The sequence below is a fragment of the Chinchilla lanigera genome, unplaced genomic scaffold, assembly GCF_000276665.1.
Source record: "Chinchilla lanigera isolate Chin_1 unplaced genomic scaffold, ChiLan1.0 scaffold00152, whole genome shotgun sequence".
NCBI classification, from domain to species: Eukaryota; Metazoa; Chordata; class Mammalia; order Rodentia; family Chinchillidae; genus Chinchilla; species Chinchilla lanigera.
This window is the reverse complement of record NW_004955553.1, coordinates 292,234-311,566: the sequence shown is the minus strand read 5'-3', so window position 1 is coordinate 311,566 and position 19,333 is coordinate 292,234. Positions and strand designations below refer to the sequence as shown.

The 19,333-nt window shown below is 46.6% G+C and overlaps 1 protein-coding gene across 3 annotated transcripts in view; it reads right to left on the bottom strand.

The window, feature by feature from the left end:
- LOC102003809 (chromosome unknown open reading frame, human C17orf80) overlaps nt 1-19,333 on the bottom strand; it is a 77,237-nt gene that overhangs the window by 17,040 nt on the left and 40,864 nt on the right. The gene's annotated exons all lie outside the window — the stretch shown is intronic.

Below are 19,333 nucleotides of genomic sequence, written 5' to 3'. Positions count from 1 at the left end.
CCCCTAAGCAGCAGTAGGGGACCTTTGTCACTGGGCCTCTTGGTGCCTCATTTTCCTCCTGTGCAGTGGGACTCCAGCCGCCTTTCCCGTGATGTGGGGTTTATACAGCTGCACAGAATGAGGGGCCTGAGTGTTCCCATGCACAGGATCTGCCACCCAGGACTGAACTATGCACCCAGCTCTCAGAGGGGCTGGCACAAATGGGCCTCTTTCCCTTCTTTTTCTCCCCTTTCTCCTTGAGATCTGGAGAATCAACTTCAGGCTGCCAAGTTCTTGGTTTGACTACGCTGCCCAGTGAGGCAGAATCCTTCCGTATCCCGCCTCCTCTCCTGGATGAAGATGCATGCACAGGGAAGCTAAGGCCTCCTCCAAAGTCACAGCGTTAATCAGAGCTGGAGTTAGAACGTCCAGGCCCCTGCCCTTTTCACTACTACCCTCCTGGGTGTGGCAAAGCTTCGGTGCCTTGGGAAATGAGGTTGGGGTGTGCCTGCCCTAGGCGTGGGAACTGGGTGACCCCCTCTGCCTGCTATCTCAGCTCCGCCTCCATGCCTGCCCTTCCTCACACCCACGTTCCCTTGGCCCTGGGTGGCTGTTGGAAGGGAACGTGGCTTGAGCAGGGCTGGCTCTCGCTGGCTGAGGACACTTGACTGAGTTCAGGCGGAAACCATGCCCTTCTCCCCTGAGCATCTACAGAGAAACTTAGGCTCCTCACTCATCGCCCTGGGAAGCAATTAGAGGCATAATTAAAAGTCACCCAGGTTCCTCTGTCTCTAGACAGACTCATTAGAGCTAATGAGGGACTTGCTAAGGCAGAGAAGGGTGGCGGAGTAGCCGGGAGGGAAGGAACAGGGCTGGGACACAGAATGGCAGGCTGGTAGGAGTAATGGCGTCCTTGGGGGCTGCAGCCTAGCCTAGGGTGACAGGAGAGGAAGACACTGTTCAGGTAAGGCCCTGGAAGCTGCAGCCAGCCATGCTGTAGCCCTCTGTCCACACCGACTGCCCCAGGGTTCTTGATGGGCCCTGCAGAGAGATCTGGCTGGCTCCACACCTTACCGAAGGTTACATTCTGGCTGCGACTCTGTGGACCCAAAGAATGAAGGGGGACAGGAGAACCTAGCCCGGCCACAGAGCTCCATCTTGGCTCAGAGGAGATCGCACTGCTACCCCTGGACCAGTTATTGCCTTTCCTGAGCAGTTTGTTTTTCCATCTTCAAAATTAGGTGCTAATTCAGTTGATTTCAACTTCCTATCAGTTCTGTTTACAGTGAGCTCACACACTGGTGGGGCTTGGGGCCTCCTTCATTTTCCTTGCATCCCCTTGGTCTCTGAGGTTCACCTGAGAAACCTAGGGGCCCCAGAGCATGATTCACTTCACAGGTGTTGTATAGGGCCCCTCTACCCCACAACTAGAAGCAGGGACCAGCAGCTATTTCTGGGACATTACTTAGTAATTTCCATTCATGTCGCCACTAGTCGCCCAATGGGACCCAAGCCTCTGGCTCACTGATGAGTTAGCCTGGGATGCTGCCCAGGCCCAGCCCTCCTTCAGGCATCTTCTATCCCATCCCCCTTTCGTGAGGGGCTCTTGTGTTTATTGGGCACACACCATTCTGTCCCACTGATATGAGGACTGTGTTAGCAGTTGTGACTGTCATGTCTTGGCTTTAATTCTCATAACAGTGTTGTGGGGTGGATACTATGCATATCACCTCATTTTACAGATGAGGTTGCTCAAGGTAAAGGACCTGGCCAGCCCCGTGGGCCTAGTCAACTGGAGGCCAGATTGGCCCAGCCATGGGCTCCACAGCCCTTCATAGCCACAGGGCCTCTCAGCCTGTGACCTGAACACTGCGACCCAGAAAGGACAGGTGGGTCCAGTTCCTGGGCAGGCAGTACAGCCCAGGCACAAGAGGGCAGCCCTGCCAGTGGGATATGCCCGCTTCGCCCAGGCTGCAGCCCAAGAAAGAGCGGGCAGTGCCGGCTATCAGGTGAGGTATTGACAACTCTCCAGGTTCTTCCTGCACCAGCTGCTGGTCTGATGAAGATTACTGCCTTTCCCAGGACTGCTGCTGGGCTGGACCAGGGTTGCAGTTGGGCCCTTTGTTTGCCAAGCCCACAGCCTCAGACTGTGCTCCTGCTGGTATCCAAGCTGGTCCTGCTTGCTTTGCACCTTTGACCCCATCTTCACCTAAGCCCTTCCTCTCTTCACAAAGGCTGCATCCTATTCCCCAAAGAAAGCAGACAAAAGCAATGAGGATGTCAGACAATGAGGGAGTCTTAGGACCCTCAAAGCTTCGGATCGGTTCATACCTGCTCCCAAGTTAGAGATGGGAAGATTGAGGCTGGGAGAACAAGGGACTGCACAGAGCAGAGATTGTGAAACCCATTGGGTGGCCTTTGGCTCTGGCCAGGCAGGTGAGGGCAAGCCGGAGGATGGATTTTATGCATGTGCGTCAGCAGCTGCTCCCAGAGCTGGAAAGGTTGTTGTGGGAGTGGCTGGAAGATGCCTGAACTCAGGGAGGGAAGGAAGGAAGGCTGGCCTCTTACCTGTGTGCGACACTCCCCACCTTCCCCAGCTCACCTGGACCCTCCACAACAGTTCCTGGGGACCCCTCATCTTCTGCATACCTGGGCAGGTGGCCTCCCAGACATACCCACAGTGGTATCCTGTGCACAACTCATCCCTGGGCCCCGAGGCCCTGGTTTAAGTTGCAAAAAAAGAAAGGAATGCAAAAAAGAGTGCTTATTTATCCACTTCCCCTTTGCAATCTCCCCTAGGCCCTGTGGCTTCCTGCCAACAGCCAGATGGGAAGCTGGGAAAAACATTTTGGGCGAGGGAGTAGAGTTTGCTGGCAGATGGATGTTGGCGGTTTGGCCTCTGAAACCTGTTGCCGTAACTCACTGAGCTGCTGCTCTCCCAGAGAGAAATCAAGGAGATGGTAGGGGATGGCCAAGGTGGCTGCCTTCCCCTAGCAGGGAATTCAATCCCAAAGTGACACTCAGCACGTTAAAAAAAAAAAAAAACAAAAAACCTGTTGAGGCAACAAGGCTCTGCTGAAATTTGTTCTTTTATGCCTTGCTTTGTTCCCAAAAAGTTTGGAGTCAATTTACAAAACACATAAACTAAAATAGAATAAAAATAGACCTGAGAAAAAACAATGCTAGAACGAACAGTACAATGAACCAAAAGGGAGTACACAGAATTGTTCTCCGGCTGGGGGCCTACACAGTTCTCAAAGTGGGATACAAACTGGACTCTGAGCTTCCTATTCGTCAAAACAATGAGAAAGCTGCCTGTTTCAGCTCACAAGTTAAGATGAACGCAGAAATAGCTCAACTCTTTCTAACACTTCTTGAAGGGCCAAGGGAAGGTGTCCCAGACAATACCCTCAGCCTTGTAAAAGAATCCAATAGTCTTTTTTTTTTTTTTTTTGGTTTTTCTCCGGTACCAGGAACTGAACTCATGACCTTGCGCTTGCCAGGCAGGCGCTTTTGCCGCTGAGCTAAATCCCCAGCCCCCAGAATCCAATAGTCTTAAAAGTTTGTGCCCCCCACCACCAATTAATATGTAGAAATCTTAACCCCCAAAGTAATGGTGTTTGGAGGTGGAGCATTTGTGGGAGGATCAAGTCATGAGGGTGGAGCCCTTGTGATTAGAATTAGTGCCCTTGGGGCTGGGGATTTAGCTCAATGACTCTGCGCCTGCCTGGCAAGCGCAAGGTCGTAAGTTCGATTCCTGGTACCGGAAGAAAAACAAAAAACAAACAAACAAAAAGAATTAGTGCCCTTAGGAAGAGACCTCAGACACAGGGATGAAACTGGAGCATATTCTATCAAGCAAAATAAGGCAGGTACAGAAAGACAAATACTATGTGTTGTTATTCATATGTGGAAGTGAAAAAAATTAGTAGAGAGCAGAAGTTTTCCCTAGAGGTCAGGAAGGGTAGGGAGGAGAGGGGATAGTGGGAAGTCAGACAATGGCTACCAAAATATGGTCAGAGGAAGAAAAAGTTCCTGTGTTCTACAGCACAGGAGAGTCACTAGAGTTCACAAGTTCTATGTGTTTTATAACGAACTAGAAGAGAAGAGTTAGTTCCCAACACAAAGAAAGAATAGACCTTTAAGGAGGAGGAAATGCTAATCACCTATCTGATCATTATGCATTGTACACATGTATGTACCCTATAAATATATACAGTTGTGGCAATCCTTTACAATGCAAATAAGTAAACAAACAGTGCTCTAAAAGACAAAAGAGAGACAGAAAGGAGGAAAAGTAAAGAAAGGAAGGAAAGGAAAAGGAAGGGAAGGGAAGGGGAAGAGGAAAGGGAAAAGGAAAGGAAAAGGGGAAAGGAAAGAGAGGGCCCAGGCTGGGGCTATAGCTCCATGGTAGAACACTTGCATAGCATATCCAAGGCCCTGGATGTGACCCACAGCACTCAAACAAAGGTCCAAAGACTCCCACATGCCTTCTATCATGTGAGGACACAGCAAGAAGGTGGTACCTATGAATCAGACACCAAATCTGCAGACTCCCTGAACCTGGTCTCCCCAGCTCCTGAACTGTAAGCAGAGACGCTGTGGTTCACAAGCCACTGGGTCATTGCTAAGTGGCCTGAGCAGGCTAAAGCACAGCCGTGGCCACACAGAACCCATGTGCTGCAGTCTGCACAGTGCTCTGTGGTGCCCAGGGCTTGGTGCTGAGACACAAGACAGCGAAACCATATCAAAGTGGGATCAGACCCAAGTAAGCCTAGCCACTCCCCTTGGACACACAGTTTAGATTCGCCCAGAATCTCAGCCCCAGCACTACTGACGTTTGAGGCTGGTCACAGCTGCTGGGGACTTGCCCGTTACTACAGGATGTTTAGCAGCATTCCTGACCTCTACACTAGAAACCAGAGCACCCCCTCAAGTTGTGTTGTCGAAAGTACTGTCATTTCCCTTTTCCCCCAGAAAGGCCAAACTAAGACGATAAAAATGTTTTTAAGTCACATGTTTTTTATTCAAAGCATAAAAAAGACTCATGGGGTCTTGTGAGGGGTGATGCATGTATTTACATTTTAAATTACCTACTCAAAGAAACTGCACTTCTTTTCAGCCAGTGAAATGCTTCTGTGTGGGAACACATGAGAAGTGGCTGCAGAGAGGCAGCCCACAGCTGCTCTGAAGTCCAAGCTTAGTTGGCCCCTCTCCAAGGTGTCTACTGGCAAATCGCCCTTTTCTAGCGGGCATCTGAACCTGAGTAACTCACCAGCCCCAGTAGTCCGCTGCATCCACTGCCCCGTTCCACTGGTGTGTTTCTCCGCAGGGGCTTCTGGGGTTGCCAGCAGTCACTATGCATCTGCATGTTCGAGCTGCCCCTCCTAGGCTGGATCCATCCAGTGACTCCCAGTATCAGGGTGAGGCAGAACCAAGTTCAAGGTAGCAGGAGGTCAAGGAGCACAGTTTAAACACATTTTTTTTTTTGGTCTTTTTGAGACAGGGTCTCGCTATGTAGTTCAAGCTGGCCTTGAGCTCTTTGTAGCTCAGGCTGGCCTCGAACTCATAACAATCCTTCTGCCTCAGCCTCCGTAGTGCTGGGATTACAGGTATGTACCACCACTCCCTGCAACACATTTAATTCAAAAAGAAATTCATAGACTGAAAGTCCAAGAATGGAAAACAACACTCCATGTGACAGGAACCCAGAAGAAAGCAGGGGTAGCTATTGTATTTTCAAAGTGAATTTGAAGCCAAGATTGACTAAGTGAGACAAAGTCACTACAGCCTTGTGAATGGAACAGTCCAAATGTGGTGGATTAACAAGTGGTGGTCAACTTGTGATACCCAGCTGAGCCTGGCCAGTGAGGTGCTGGGTGTGAGAGGCCCACTTGAGGATTGTTGCTGGCAGCATAAGAGGCAGAACTAGAATGGAAGAAGTTTAGAAGCTGCTGGAAGCTGTTAGGGAGCTGTTAGTTCTCCTGGAGTAGCTTGCCATGCTGGCTTTCGTGATGAACTCGGCTGCTCTCATCATCAAAGGAGATACTGCCTAGGTAACAGAAAAATTTCAGCATAGTCTACTGTTCGGATCGTGGCATGGCTATTGTTGAGAGCTTTGGGCCAGATGTATGTCTGAAATTAAGGGCAAAGGGCCAGCAGAGTGATATGAAACATTTGGTCAGAGGGGTGACTCTAGTGGAGCTTTGGGTTGCAAGATTGAAAAAGAGAACATGGTTGTTAAGAACAGGACAATAGAAAAATAAACTGAAGCCTTTCACCTGAAGTTAAGAGTGTATCTGAATTGCAGCGATTCTTGTTTTGTAGTCTTGCCATGGCTTGTTAAAAGTTAATGGGAAATAAGGATTGTGATAGTAATAGTTCCTTTAATATGATTTTAATGTCATTTTTAGATATATATTCATAATCATGTTAATTAGTCAGAGTATTGTGTTTTAACCTTGAATTTTGGTCACCCTTTAAATATTTTTCTTTTGGTGCAGAAATGAGTGCAATAAGAATTGTATATATGCAACTGTTATATTAATGTAAATGTAAATAGACCAAGACATGTTAACTTTTCATAAGTTTGCCACTAGAGACTATAGTTGGAAATGTGTATGGTTATCAAGCTGACCACAGGTGGATTGTGGTGAATTGATAACTGGTGGTCAACTTGTGATACTCAGTTGGGCTGGGCCAGTGTGGTGCTGGGTAAAAAAGAAATAACAATCATAAATATATATGTACCAAATACTACTGCACCAAACTACATAAAACAAATATTAACAGATATGAAAATCAAATAAACACTAATACAATTATAATGGAGGACCTCAATACCTCACTGTCACAAATAGATCAACTAGACCAAAAAACTTAAAAAAAGAAATATCAGAGTTGAACCAAACCTTTCAACAAACAGACTTAGTAGATTTTTTTTTTTTTTAGACTTAGTAGATGTTTAGAGTTCTAGTACACAACAAAGAATACTCAGTAGCACAGTGGACTTTCTCCAAAATAGACCACATATTAGCCCATAAAACACGCTTAAGTAAATGCAAAGGAATTGAAATTATCCCATGCATATTATAAGACCATAGTGCAATGAAATTGGAAATCAATGGCAAAAGAAACTACAAAAACTCCATAAACACATGGAAATTAAGTAACACCTTCCTAAACAACCAACTGGTCACAGATAAAATTAAAGAAGAAATTAGAGAGTTTCTTCAATTAAATGATAATGTTAATACTATATGCTCGGACTTATGGGACACCATGAAAGCAGTCCTATGAAAGAAGTTTATTAGTGGTGAATTCGTATATCAGAAAAACAGAGCAACCTCAAATAAACAACCTAATGTAGGCTGAGTGTGGTGGTGCATGCCTGTAATCCCAGCACTCGGAAGGCTGAGGCAGGAGGATTGTTGCGAGTTCAAGACCAGCCTGGGTTACAAAGTGAGCTCAAGGCCAGCCTGAACTGCATAGCGAGACCCTGTCTCAAAAAGACCAAAACAAACAAACAAAAAAAATCTAATGTTGAACCTCAAGCTTCTAGAAAAAGAGCTCATCAAACCCAAAGCTCATATGAGGGAGGAAATTATAAAAACCAGAGCATAAATTTATGAAATGCAGACTAAGAAGACAATACAAAGAATCAATGAATTGAAGAGTTGATTTTTTTGTTTTGTTTTGTTTTTTGAGATAGGGTCTTGCTATGCAGTTCAGGCTGGCCTTGAGCTCACTTTGTAGCCTAGGCTAGTCTCTAACTCACAACCATCCTCCTGCTACAGCCTCCCAAGTGCTGGGATTACAGGTGTGCACCACCACACCTGGCTAAGAGTTAGTTCTTTGAAACATTAAAATTGACAAACCCTTAGCCAATTTTATCAAAAAAAGGAAAAAAAGACTCAAATCCATGCAATTAGGAGTGAAATCACAATGGATTTTGCAGAAATCCAGAAGATCATCAAAGTCTATTTTGAGAATTTTTATGCTAATAAGATAGAAAACACAGAAGAAATGGACAAATTTCTAGATACTTACCAAAGTGGTGAATATTCTACATGACTTACAAAGGTAGATCAAGAAGATATAACAATGCTAAATAATCCAATATCAGTCAATAAAATTGAAGATATAATTAAAACTTACCAAAAAGAAAATCCAGGTCCTGACAGATTCACTATTGAATTCTACAAGAAATTTAGAGAAGACCTAATGTTGCTGGTTCTCAATCTTTCTAATGAAATTGAAAAGGAAGTAATTCTCCCAAACTCATTTCTTAAAGCAAGGATTACCTGATACCAAAACCACAGAAGAGAACTACAGGCCAATCTGCTAATGAACATAAACACAAAAATCCTCAATAAGATACTGCAGCAAATTGTGAAGAACACTATACACCAAGACCAAGTAGAATTCAACCCAGGGATGCAGGGATGGTTCAACATAAGCAAATCAGTAAATGTACTACACCATATTAACAGAGCCAAGGATAAAAACCATATGACCATCTCAACAGATGCAGAAAAAGCATTTGACAAAGTCCTATACCCATTCATGATAAAAAAAAAAACCCTACAGAAAATTGTAAAGATGATCTTTATCTCAAGCTGACAAACACCATCTATGAAAAACCAATGGCAAATATCATATTAAATTGAGAGAAGTTAAAACCTTTCCCTCTAAAATCAGGAACAAGACAAGAATGCCCACTATCACCACTCCTATTCTATTTAGTTCTGGAAACATTAGTCAGAGCAGTTAGACAAGAGAAAGAAATAAAACGAATAAGGATAGGAAAGGAAGAGATTAAATTATCATTTTTTGTGGATGACATGATATGCTACATAGAAGTCCCCCAAAACTCCACCAAATGACTTCTAGATTTAATAACCAGATTCAGTAGCATAGCTGGATACAAAGTCATCACTCAAAAATCAATAGCATTTCTGTACATAAATAACAAACTCAGCGGGAGAGTGTTATGGTTTGTGTCTGGATGTTCCCCTAAAGCCTTGTGCAGTCATGGGGCTGGCTTCTAGAGTTTTTGATTGATGCATAGTCCAATGTTGGGATTATGGGTGTGAGTGCTACACCCACCCTGGGGTGGATAGTTTGCATACAATATAAGGAAGGGAAAGAGCCTCCTCTTGGCCACTCCTCCTTTTTTGCTCTTGTTGCTCTTGCTGTGTTCCACAGCCATGAACTATTGCCCTCTGCCATGTGCCACCCTGCCATGGAGCCAGCTGAGTATGGCCTGAAACCTCCACAAACTGTGAGCTAAATAAACCTTTCCTTCCTTAATTCTGGGTATAAAGTATTTTGTCTCAGCAATGAGAGAAAGTAACCAAGACAGAGAGAAATTAGGGAAACAAAATCTTTCATAACAGCATTCAAAAAAATGAAATATCTAGGAATCAATCTAACAAAGGAAGTAAAAGACTTTTACACTGAAAACTACAGTACTCTGAAAAAGGATATCAGAAAATGAGAATATCAGAGAATATCAGAAAATGGAAAGATATCCCTTGTTCTTGGGTAGGAAGAACCAATATTGTGAAAATGGTGATACTTCCAAAATTGTTATACAGATTTAATGCAGTCTCAATCAATATACTAATAAGCTCTCACAGAATTAGAGAAAACAATCCTAAAATTCATTTGGAACCAGAAGTGACCTAGAATAGCAAAAGCAATTCTGGGCAACAATGGCAAAGGAGGGGGCATCACACTCCCTGACTTGAAATTATACTGCAAAGCCACTGTGCTAAAAAACAGCATGGTACTGGCAGAAAAATAGACCTGAAGACCAATGGAAAAGATTAGAAGACGCAGAAACAACTCCAGACATATTTAGCTACCTTATCATTGACAAAGTAGCCAAACACTTTCACTGGAAGAAAGATAGCCTCTTTAATAAATGGTGCTAGAAAAACTGGCTTTCCACATACTGAAGATTAAACTAGACCTATATTTCTCACCATGCACTAAACTAAAATCAAAATGGATCAAAGATCTAAATATTACAACAGATACACTAAGTCTGCTAGAAGATAGAATAGGTAGAACTCTTGAAGACACTGGTGTAGACAAAGACTTTATGAGCAAGCACTGATTGCGCAAGGAAATATCCTAAAGAATCAACAACTGGGATCTCATCTTATTGAAAAGCTTTTGCACAGAAAAAGAAACCATCAACAGAGTGAACAGACAACCCATAGCGTGGGAAAGAAGTTTCTACCAGCTGTTTCTCAGACAAAGGACTAATATCTAGAATATATAATGAACTCAAAAAAATCAGATCCTCCCTCAAATTTAAAGACCCAATCCAAAAATGGGCATCTGAAATGAATAGACACTTCTCAGATGAAGAAATAGAAGCAGCAGATAAATATGTGAAGAAATGTTCAACATCACTGGTCATTCGAGAAATGCAAATTAAAACAACACTGAGATTCCATCTCACTCTAGAAAGAATGGCTATTATCAAGAAATCAACCAATAACAAATGCTGGAATGGCAGCGGTGAAAAAGGAACTCTTCTCTTTCTCCACTGTTGGTGCGAGTGTAGACTGGTGCAACCACTGTGGAAATCAGTGTGGAGATGCCTCAAAGAACTAAAACTAGATGTTTCACTTGACTCAACTAGTCCCCTTCTTGGTATCTTTCCACAAGATATGTCAGGAGAAAGGGTTTATTCTGGCTCATGGTTTTAGAGGTATCAGTCCATGGTAACTTGGCCCCATTGCTTTTGGATATCACATCATGGCAAGACAATATGGTAAACTAAAACCATGCACTGCATGGCCAGAAAGAGAGAGAAAATAAGGGGCTGAGGTCCCATAATCCCCTGCAAGGGCACTCTCAGTGATCTTGCTCTGCCTTTTTATTTTTCTTCAGGTACCAGGAATCAAACTCATGACCTTTTGTGTGCTAGGCAGGCACTGTGCCACTGAGCTAAATCCCCAGCGCCCCCATGCTCTGCCTTTTAAAGGTTCCACCACCTCCCAATAGCATCAATACATGAACCTTTTGGAGACACTCATCCTAACCATGCCAGAAGCCATTTTAAGGAGAAATGGCAAGAAGAAAGTTGGTGCGAAGTGAGCGTTATGGACTGAGCACTCAGATCCGCCCTCCTAAAATTCATGTCAAAGCCCTTTCAGTGGGATGGCCTTAAGGGGTGGAATCTTTAGGAGACCATTGAATTCAGATGAGATCATGAGGTTGGGGACACAATTAGTGTCATTACAAGAGGAATAATAATAATATAAGAGCTCCATTTCCCACTGTCTCTCTGCCAAGTGGGGACACAGTAAGAAGATGGTCATCTGCAAACCAAAAAGAGAGCCCTTGCCAGGAAGCAAATCTGACAGGACCTTGATCTTGGATTTTCAGAACTGTGAGATAATTCTATTGTTTAAACCACTCAATCTCTTTTGTTAGAGCAGCCAGAGCTGATGGAGACAGCGGCAGCTGCCTGCTGGTCTAAAGAAAACACTTCTGAAGGCAGAATCATCAGCTGAGAGACAGTTTCCAACGCTCAGCCAAGAAATGAGTGCCACGGCAGCCATGGACTCCAGGGACCCCTGGGGGGATGGTGCGGGAGGGGGTCAACGTGGGTGGGCCTGGGGCTTCCCTCTGCTCTGCATGAGGCTCCGGTTCCAGGTCAGGGTAGTTTATCCAGGCTGAGAGGAGGGGGCCACCCTCTGCTGCCTGCTTCTGCCACCCATGCCTGCTGGGCTTTGTGCACAAAATGGGCACAATTGACTTCCTGTCAAGAGTCAGGCCTAGAGGGTTTTTCCATCTGTGCTCTCTGTCTCTCTTACAACCCAGAATTATTTCGAGATAATAGGCTGGAGGGGAGGCTGTGGTGATAAAAATGGAGTTTTCCCTCCAGTCCTAACTGACCCAGAGGCAGATTCAACTTGTGACTTTGCTCTCATCACCCACCAAGCTGAGAACAGCCAGCCAGGGCAGGGACAATCATCCCACCACCACCACAACCAGCAAGCAGGTCCCTGTCTTAGAGATCCCCTTCACCCGGGTATGGACAAACATCCTCGGGGTACATGAAACCATCCATTGAGCTACAACTGTGTTAATAATTATAATCCATTTTGACCTTCTACATTTTTCTAGTTTAGAAAGAACAGTATGCCTTGTGCTGGGGGGAAGAATATTTCCTTTCCCTGAGCTGTTTGATTCTACACGTGATGCTGGATGCCTTTCTCTTAAGCCTTCTTTGGAGAGTGACCCCAGGACCTTGTAGGAAACAGGCTCCCTTTTACAAAAATTTCCTTTTAAAGACAAGGTCTTGTTATGTAGCTCAGTCAGGACTTGAATTGACCATGTAGGTCAGGCTGGCCTCCAACTTGCAATCGGCCTACCTCAGCCTCCCGAGGGTTGGGATTACAGGTGTGTGGCACCATTCCTGGCTTTAGAGAGCTCTTTTTAAAATGCAAATCCATAAAAAAAAAAGATAAAATAAAATAAAATGCAAATCTACAATTATCAGAATTGTAGTAGCCCAATATAACACAACGCATTGCGTTTCTTGAGCTCACAAAGCCCAAAATGACTTTCCCTGGACTAAAACCAAGGAGTCACCAAAGCTGCTTTCCTTCTGCAGGTTCTAGAGGGAAACTGTCTCCTGCCATTTTCTGGCTTCCAGAGGCCACCTGTACTCCTTGGCCCAGGGCCCCTTCCTCCACCTGCAAAGCAGGCAGTGGGGCATCTTCAGGTCTCTTTCTGTCTCTCTTTCTACCTCCCTGACCCTCTTGCCTTATTATAAGGATCCCAGGGATGATATTGGACCTACCTGGATATTTTGCGATATATTCTCTACCTCAAGATCCCAAATTACAGCTACAAAGTCCCTTTTGCCATATATGATGACAGATTCACAGGCCCTGTGGATTAGGACCATGAATGATCATTCTGAGGATTACTCTCCGGGGCAAGTGACTCTGTCTCAATCATTCTGAATCTCCCAGCATGAGAAGTAGATATCTGGCTCAGAGCGAATGAACAAGGAATAGCTCCCCAGAGGCCAGGTGGTTCAGAAGCCAGAGGAGGGCAGCCAGGCGTGGTGGCACATACCTGTAATCCCAGCACTTGGGAGGCTGAGGCAGGAGGATCGTTTCGAGTTGGAGGCCAGCCTGGGCTACAAAGTGAGCTCAAGGTCAGCCTGAACTGTATAGCGAGATCCTGTTTCAAAAAGACAAAAAAAATAAAATAAAAAAGAAGCCAGATGAGGGCAGCCTCAAGGATGGTAGATGTGCAAGAAGCAACCAGGGTGTAACCCGAGCTGGCCCCATCTGCCACATCTGCCCCCTTGACTTGCTTTTGTTGACAGGCCTGTGGCCTCGCCTGGGCTGCAGACCCTGAGCCCTTTCCACAAGGCCTGTGGGGAGCGGGGCTGGCTGTGGGTGGAGCCAGGGCCTATGGCACTTTTGCTCTGAGCCTAAGGAGGCATTAGTAGCCTCCATTCAGCCTAGAGGGGCTCTGGACACAGAACTAGCGGCACAGAAGACAACCAAGGACCAAGCTGAAACTGGGTGGCAACAGTGCAGGGAGAAAGCTGCCAGGGCTTCCCTTCAGCCCCGAGCTGACTCCCTGACCCCCAGATATCTGGTCTCCCTGTCTCTGAGCCCACGTGCCAACTCACGGGCACAAGTGAAGGCCACATCACTGTCTGGGCCTCAGGGAACTTGGTTGTCCCACTAGGAGGTAGGGGGCTCTTTCCCCCATGCAGCTTGGGAGGTTAGAGGGAGCTCTGCTTGGGGTTACACAGCCCTGAGCTCACTATCTTTGGGAAGCCGGGTGTAGGTCCTACAAATGACTGACTCAGAGACATTAAGCTCTGGCTGCTGTATCTCCCTGCCTTGCGCTTCAAGTGGTGATTGTGAGGTCAACAGCTGTCCCTACCAAGTGGCATCTTTGGGGCACAAAGAGCAGTGGAGAGGCAGGGCACAGTGGGTCATTGTCTCTGGAGCTCAGCAGCCGCACTGTGGGTTACCAGAGGCTCCTCCTGACCTCGGCCTCTCCCAGGCACAGCAAGACATGGGCCAGCCCAACTCCCAGGTGGCAGGCCAGGCAGGGAGCCCAAATCCCTCGGCAGGGACCTCAGAAATGAACTAAGAGAAGGGGACGACCATGGACCTGGGGGCAGGACCAAGGTCCTGGAGCATTGGCCACATGCCTTCTCAATATCGTACCTGGGTGGGGAGAAGAGAGCAGACAAGTCCTGTATTTCATGGAAGGAAAACTTTTAAAACTCTTCCCCAGTATCAGGCATCTCCATGTACCTCTCCCCTTCCCTCAGCTTCAAGGACGTGGCAGTTACTGGTCTCATTTTACTGAGGTGGGCTCTGGGGAACAGAAAGGCCACCATGCCTGGCCCAGGATGATAAGTTGGTGGCTGACAGAGTCCAGAGTTGAAGTCCGGCTGTTCCATGCCACAGTCTGCACCTTTCCCATGAACTCAGGGTGTGAGAGTGGGAAGGCAGGCAGGTGCAGAAGATAAGAAAGAGGAGGGCAAAGCCACACGGTGCCCAGAGGGCCTTGGCTGTGAGGTTTCCACGGTCAGTGTGTGTGGGGACAGCATACGAGGTGTGCTGACTTGGCCCGGCCCCACAGCCAGAGAATTCTAAAGCTCCTGGCCCCAGCACACGGCCTTTCAGAGCTGTGCATTTATAAAGGGAAAGGAGCAGCGTGATGCTGATTCAGGGAATTTGCAGCCAGAGTTAAATGAGAGCCTCATAATGATGGTGATTAAAAATTAACGCCTCTGTTTGTGCAGCGATTTGGGTGTCCAGTTTGCTCCCATTAATTAATTAATAAATGACAATGCAAGTGCTCAGGACAAGCTGCAGGGCACAGAAGGGACACTGGGAAGTTCCAGAGGGGACATCCCTGAGCTAGGCCACTGGGCCACTCACCAGGGGCATTATCAGGACTGGCCTGGGGCTCACTTCCTGTCTTTGGACAAGGGGGTGCCAGTATACCTCAGAAGCCACAGACAATCTCAACTAGGGGGACAGGGTAGCTTCTCCTGGCCTCAGACTCAGGCTCAACTCAAGACTCCGGAGTCACCCAACTCCTGTGAATTTTTATTTATCTCTAAAAGAGGAGGGAAGCCGGGCATGGTGGCACACTTGTAACCCCAGAACTTGGGAGGCTGAGGCAGGAGGATCTTTGCAAGTTTGAGACCAGTCTGGGCTACAAAGTGAGCTCAAGGTCAGCCTGAACTGCATAGTGAAACCCTATCTCAAAAAGACAAAAATAAAATGAATAAATAAATAAAAATTAAAAGGTGGGATTAACCAGGCATGGTGGTGCACACCTGTGATGTCAATGCTCTAGGAGGCTGAAGAAGGAGGACTGCAAGTTTGAGCCCTGCCTGGGCAGCTTAGCGACTCAGCAAGACCCTGTCTCAAAATAAGAAATGAGAAAGGGTTGGGGATGTAGCTGTGTGCAAAAGTCCTGGGTTCAATCCCCAGTACCTGAACCTCTCCTAAGAAAAGGTGAGATCTCTTGAAACTAAATTTCGAAGTGGGAAGGTGCAGTAGTATCCTATGGCTGGTTGCTGTAATAAATGACCACAAACCAGGAGCTTAAAACAACAGAAATGTTCTCTCTCACATTCTGGGGGCTAGAACTGTAACACCAAGATGCCAGCAGAGTCGGGTCCTTCTGGGAGTCTGAGGAGATCTGTTCCCTGTTTCTCCTTGGTTCCAGCAGCCAGGTAGGCGACCCTTAGCTCTGCCTTTAAGTGGCCTCCTTCTTGGGTGTCTCCTCAGGGTCTGTGTATCTCAAATCTCCCTCTCTTCTCTCTCCTAAGATGTCAGTTTTCAGGTTTAAGACTCACTCTAGTTCCAGAATTAGCTCATCTTGAGATTCTTTCTGTTTTGTCTTGCTTTTGAGACAGGGTCTTGCTATGTTGCCCAGGCTGGCCTCCAACCCATGATCCTCCTGCCTCAGCCTCCTGAGAAGCTGGGATTACCAGTATGTGCCCCTGTGCTCAGGTTCATTTTGAGATATTTAATGATACCTGCAAAGATCCAACCAAGGTCACAGTCACAGGTACAGGGGTTGGTTAGGACTTGGACTTTTGGAGGAGACAGCTCAGTCCACTACAGAAGGGATTCTTGACTAAGCAAAAGGCAGGAATGCAAGGTACCCTCTGTCTTTGCCAAAGTGATGATAAGTCCCTGGGAGAGGGGACCTGTATGTGGCAATCACATGCACCTTCTGGCAGTTAGGCCCAGGGCAGGAGTGCAGGTGGAGGCAGGACCTTGGCGTGAAGAGGAGGCAAGCTGGGGCACGGAGGGGGTCAGTCTCAGCCAGGGGAGGGGCAGGGTCTCCTTCACGCTCATCCCCAACCAACTAACTTTCAGGCCAGTAGAGTACCAGAGAGACCGCAGGTGTATCCCCATGGCGTAGCGGCACACACCTGTCATCCCATGGGAGGCTGAGGCAGGAGGATAGGGAACTCCATGCCAGCCTGGGTTACATGTGAGACTCTGAACCGTCCCTTAGCGTCCCTACTGGTTTCCTCCTCCATCCGTTCTTCAGAGTGCTGTGCCTCCTCATCTCTACAAAGCCCTTTGAAGCTTCTACTGCTTTCATAATAAAAACCATCACTACCACCCCACACTGGGCATGGTGCCAGTTCACCTGTAATCACAGCTGTTCAAGAGGCTGAGGCAGGAGGATCTTGAATTTAGAGCCAGGCTGGGTAATTTATCAAGATCTTGTCTCAAAATTTAAAAAAAAATTTTTTTTTGGCTTTGTGGTCTGTATATTAAGGAGACAGCCCCTTCCTGCCCCTGCTTAGGCCCCTTATCGCCCATTGTCTTACTGTGCTGTTCACTGTTATGTCTGCCTGGACTGGGCCACCCCCAAGGCAGGGTACAAGTCCCTAGGACAGAGATGCTTGGGGTGGGGCTGGGGGCTGTGACTGGAGGAAATCCTGAGACCTGGATTTTAGTACCACTGCTGTTATTGAGGTAGGACAGAAGAAATAGGCTGTAAGGAGGCAAGGAAATCAAGATTTTTTTTTTTGGTACCGGGAATCGAACTCACGACCTTACGCTTGCCAGGCAGGTGCTGTGCTGCTGAGCTATATCCCTGGCCCCTGGAAATCAAGATTTTAAACTTAGCTGGGCGTGGTGGCGCATGCCTGTAATCCAAGCACTCAGGAGGCTGAGGCAGGAGGATTGTTGCGAGTTTGAGACCAACCTAGGCTACAAAGTGAGCTCAAGGCCAGCCTGAACTGCATAGCCAGACCCTGTCTCAAAAAGATCAAAAAAAAAAAAAAAAAAAAAAAAAAAAAAAAGACATTTTAAACTTTTAAGAAAAACTGCAGCTTCAAGATACAGAAGTGACTTGAGCCTTTTTCCCTTCCAGGAGATTCACTTAAGTGATTCCTAAAGGGCTTAAAGACACCTTAAAGACACAGTTCGCCTTAAGTTGGGCTCTAGACCCATCCTTTTCATCTGTAAATCCCACTACTTCCATCCTCAGAAGCAGTAATAGTAAAGGGCAGCAGACGTCAACTTCAACCACATGGAAATGGTGTACATTCTGACAGAGCCTGCTGACAGAGCCTGCTAAAGGTGTAACCGGACACACAGTGGGAATACCAGTCCTGGATCACCTGTCTGGAAGACTCCCCAAGACCCCATAAAAACCCACCTTCACAGCCAGGTGTGGTGGCGTACACCTGTAATCCCAACTCTTGGGAGGCTGAGGCAGGAGGATAGTGCGGGTTCAAGACCAGCCTGGGCTACAAAGTGAGCTCAAGGCCAGCCTGAACTGCACAGTGAGACCCCGTTTCAAAAAGACAAAAACAAACAACCAAAAAAACAAAACAGCTTTGCCTCATAAGGCAACTCTTTCTCCTGAGGGCCCACACTTTATTTCTTGGAATGTGTACTTTTGAATTTCTGCCTAATAAAACCCTTCCCATGCCTCATACTGACCCATCCGGACACTTCTTTTTCTGTGAGGGGAGTCAGTGAACCTGCAGACAGGCTATGTTTGGAGCACGAGGGCTAAATTTTTATCTCAGCTCCGGGAACCTCTCAGTCCCTATCTGATGACATTTCTTCTTGGTGAGCCAGCTGGGAGTAAAAAGGTATCTGAACTGCAACTTTGGTTAAGTCCAGCTAAAGGCTTTTCATTTTTCTCTTCCCCACTTCCCCAACCCCTTGCCCTCTGAAATATCATTTATCTTTTTCTTCCCCCTCCTTTTTCTCTCTCCTGATCTAAAAACTTCTGCAGCTATGGACTCCTACTGAGAAGGAACCACTGGTTTTCTGGTTTTAGTTTTTGTTTTTTTCCTTCATCCCCTAAGAAAGCCCCACTCCTCTTCTTGGTCCTTCTTTCCACTCTGAGGCTTTCATCTGTCAAAAAACTCAACTCCTGTAACTTTTTCTGAAATAGCTATCAAGGAGAGGCAGGGAGCTGGAGGGTGGAGGGGATCAATGGGAAGTGGGGAGCTCAGGAGTTATCTGATGGCTCTGGGGACAGTTCCTAGGGTGTCCCACCAGGTGGAGGGTGGCAGAGGAAGCATGTGGCGTCTGTACTTTCCTCCACGTAAGAGAGACCCACAGGCCCACAGGCCCACAGGAAGGGCTCCACTTCAGCCCTTCTCAGCTTCCAGTTATGACCTTCTAAGGTCCTATGGATGCCTGTCTAGCCCTGCCTATAGCTGATTTTTTTTTTTTTTCTGGAGCCTCTCTGGCTTGCTTCTCTAATACTAGCTTGCTTCCTCCCTTCATTTCTGTTATTCATTTCTGGTATTATTATGATAATTTTGGCCTCAAGGCTATCTCTCTACCTAAAATGCTATGTGACACCTCCAGACTTCCCCTCCTCCACCGAGATTTTTAAAACCTTCTATGAGTTCCTTGTGTATGTTACAGGTCCCTAGATATAAAGATCTTTGAGGTGACTTTTTGAGTGAAGCCCAGCTCCTGTGTTCAACTTCTTTTTCCTGGTTTCCTGATCTGTTGATAAAGGTTGGAGAAGCTATGTGCCAGGAGCAAGGACACTTGTTCTGGACATGAGCAACAGACTTCTGCATGACTAGCAGGGATACTTGGACAAGTCAGTGACAGAAAACAGAGCAGAGCTGACCCCTGGGCAGTTCTGGCTCTGAGAAATACAGCAGGCTGCACACATGGCATGAGTCTAAGATGAGGTGGGCTTCAGCCTGGCCTCCATCTGGGGTAGCTGTACATGCAGCGTGACCCCAGGATGAGAGGGACAACGCACACAGCTTGACACTGGGGACCAAAACAGGATTCCACCTTTTCTCTTCTTTCTGTCTTTACCT